Source organism: Chiloscyllium plagiosum, chromosome 15 (assembly GCF_004010195.1).
Source record: "Chiloscyllium plagiosum isolate BGI_BamShark_2017 chromosome 15, ASM401019v2, whole genome shotgun sequence".
Lineage (NCBI taxonomy): Eukaryota > Metazoa > Chordata > Chondrichthyes > Orectolobiformes > Hemiscylliidae > Chiloscyllium > Chiloscyllium plagiosum.
The window spans coordinates 14085996-14089170 of record NC_057724.1 but is presented as its reverse complement, the minus strand read 5'-3'; positions in this window follow the sequence as shown (position 1 = coordinate 14089170).

Genomic DNA, 3175 nt, shown 5'->3' with positions numbered 1-3175 from the left:
AGATGTTGTGAAACTTGAAAGGGTTCAGAAAAGATTTACAAGGATGTTGCCAGGGTTGGAGGATTTGAGCTACAGGGAGAGGCTGAACAGGCTGGGGCTGTTTTCCCTGGAGGCTGAGGGGTGACCTTACAGAGGTATGTCATGAGGGGCATAGAAAGGATAAATAGACAAAGTCTTTTCCCTGGGGTCGGGGAGTCCAGAACTAGAGGGCATAGGTTTAGGGTGAGAGGGGAAAGATATAAAAGAGACCTAAGGGGCAACTTTTTCACACAGAGGGTGGTACGTGTATGGAATGAGCTGCCAGAGGAAGTGATGGAGGTTGGTACAAATGCAACATTTAAGAGGCATTTGGATTGGTATATGAATAGGAAGGGTTTGGAGGGATATGGGCCAGGTGCTGGCAGATGGGACTAGATTGGGTTGCGATATCTGGTCGGCATGGATGGGTTGGACTGAAGGGTCTGTTTCCATGCTGTACATCTCTATGAGTCTATGGCTATGACTCAATGCCCACATACCATGAAGGGACAAAGAAAGAGGAATTCCTCTGCTACTCCTAACATTGATGACATAGAGAAAATGGCTAGAGCATGTAAGCACACTAAAATGAATGAGAGGATTTTAATCTGAATAGCTCATGACTCAGTTCATCCTTCACATGCATTGATAGAATATCGCACAGAGGAGATGCTGGAGAAGGGATGGGTCTAACGGTGCCTTCTTCTCAGATCAGAACCTGCAAATATTGGTGGAAGATATGCAGAAGGGGAGAGTTGTCCTGAACCCTGCAAAAACGGTCTGGATTCAAACAACTATCGGGGTCAGCATAGCAGGAAGCCATGAGAGATTGTAGATACAGTCCTGGAAAAGATTCAATGACCTGCTTCACATTGGCTCATTCACAGAGAAATCCATGGAAATTGTTACATTCCAATTCTGAGCTAAGGTGAGAGATCTGACACATAATTTCCTATAGCATATCCCAGTCTGACCTAGTCCCATTTGTTAGCATTTAGCCCATATCCCTCTAAACCCATATTCACACACCCATCCAGATGTCTTTTAAATATCGTAATTGTATACACCTCCATCACTTTTTTTGGCAACTTCTCCTCAAGGTCCTGCCAATTTCAAGTACTGACAGTTTATTCAATGCCACCAACATATAAATTTTGAACACTTCACACGACCGACTTTCCTCCTTCACCTTGGTCAAAACAGCTGCAAAGAATTAATCAAACACCACAGCCAATACTGCCTGCCTCCACATGTAAATCCTCTTGTTGAAGATATGATGAGGAGATGCTGGTGTTGCACTGGGGTGAACAAAATCAAAGATCACACGACACTGGGTTATAGTCCAACAGGTTTATTTGAAACTGCAAGCTTTTGGAGCGCTGTCCCTCCCTCAGGCAGCTAGTGAGAGAGAATACATTGGACACAGAATTTATAGTAAAAGCTCAAAGGGTCATACGACTTATGCAAATGTATTGAACAAACCTAGATGGCTATTAAGTCTTTAATCAATTATAATGGAGGTGCAGGTTTCGATTGATTAATATGTAAATCTCTGCCCTTTGATAACTTTAGGTTTTATCGGAATAAAGGTGACACCTTCGGTCAGACAATACATTTTAGGTGTGAGGCCATGCGTCGAGTCTGTTTGTATTCAACCTGGAGTCAGACAGGTTTATATACAAAGAAGGAATTTATAAAATGCCACATTGAGTGACTATCTACAGATTGTGTGCTTTTTGAACAAAATAGAATGTACCTGAAAATTCAAATCCGCAGATGCGGATTTATATATGTGTGTATGTCTGTGAGGGAGAAGAGAGAGAGAGTGTGTGTGTGTATGTGTGTGTGTGTGCGTGTTTGTGTGTGTTCACGCATGCGCGTGCTTGAGAGGGAGTACATGTGTGTGTGAGGGAGTATATGTCTGTGAGAGCATGCATGTGAGTGTGTGCGAGAGTATGTGTGCTTGAGGGAGAGTGTGCGTGAGTGTATGCCTGTGAATGAATGTGTGTGTCTGAGAGAGGGTTTGTGTGGGTGTGATTGTGTGAGAGAGTGTGAGTGTGTGGGAGTTTGAGGGAATTTATGCATGTGAGTGAGTGTAAGTGTGTGTAAGAAAGAAAGAGAATGTATGAGAGAGGGTCTGTGGAAGTGTGAGAGTGTGTTTGTGTGAGTGTGTATATGCCGGTGTGTATGAGTGTGTTTGCGTGTGAGAGACAGTGTATAGTGTGGTGGGGTCACCTGTAGTATGACATGAACCCAAGATCCTGGTTGAGGCCATCCTCATGGGTACCGAACTTGGCTATCAGCCTCTGATAGGCCACTCTGTGTTGGTGCATATCCAAAAGTCTGCCTTGGAGGACGGTCACCCAAAGATCTGAGGTCGAATGTCTCTGACTGCTAAAGTGTTCCCCGACAGGGTGGGAACAGTCCTATCTGGCGATTGTTGCGCAGCAACCTTTCATCCGTTGTCATAGTGTCTGTTTGGTCTCATCAATGTACCACGCCTCTGGGCATCCTTTCGTACAATGTATGAGATAGACAACATTGGCCAAGTCACATGAGTACCTGCCGTGTACATGGTGGTTGGTGTCCTCATGTGTCAACACTCTGACATGTCTTGCAGTGGTTGCCATGACAAGGTCGTACTGTGTTGTGGTCGATGTTGTCCTGAAGGCTGGGCAGTTTGCTGTAAACAATGGTCTGTTTAAGGTTTGGAGGTTGTTTAAAGGTGAGAAGTGGAGGCCTAGGGCAGATCCTGACGAGGTGTTCATCCTCATCAATAAAATGTTGAAGGCTGTGAAGAACATGGTGTAGCCTCTCTGCTCCCGGAAAGTACTGGGCAATGAAGGGTATCCTATCGGTTGCATCCAGTGTCTGTGTCCTGAGGAGGTCATTATGGTTTCTCACTGTGGCACTTTGAAACTGGCGATCGATGAGTTGAGCATTGTGTCCTGTTCTTATGAGGTCATCCTTCAACACCTTCAGGTGTTCGTCGCATTCCCTCTCATTTGAGCAGATCCTGTGTATGGATAGGGCTATCTGTCAGGGGTGGCTATTTTAACATGTTTAGGATGGAAGCTCAAGAAGTGCATCATCGGGAGATTATTCACATTTGCTCTCTCTCTCTCTCACACACACACACTCACATACACTTACATAC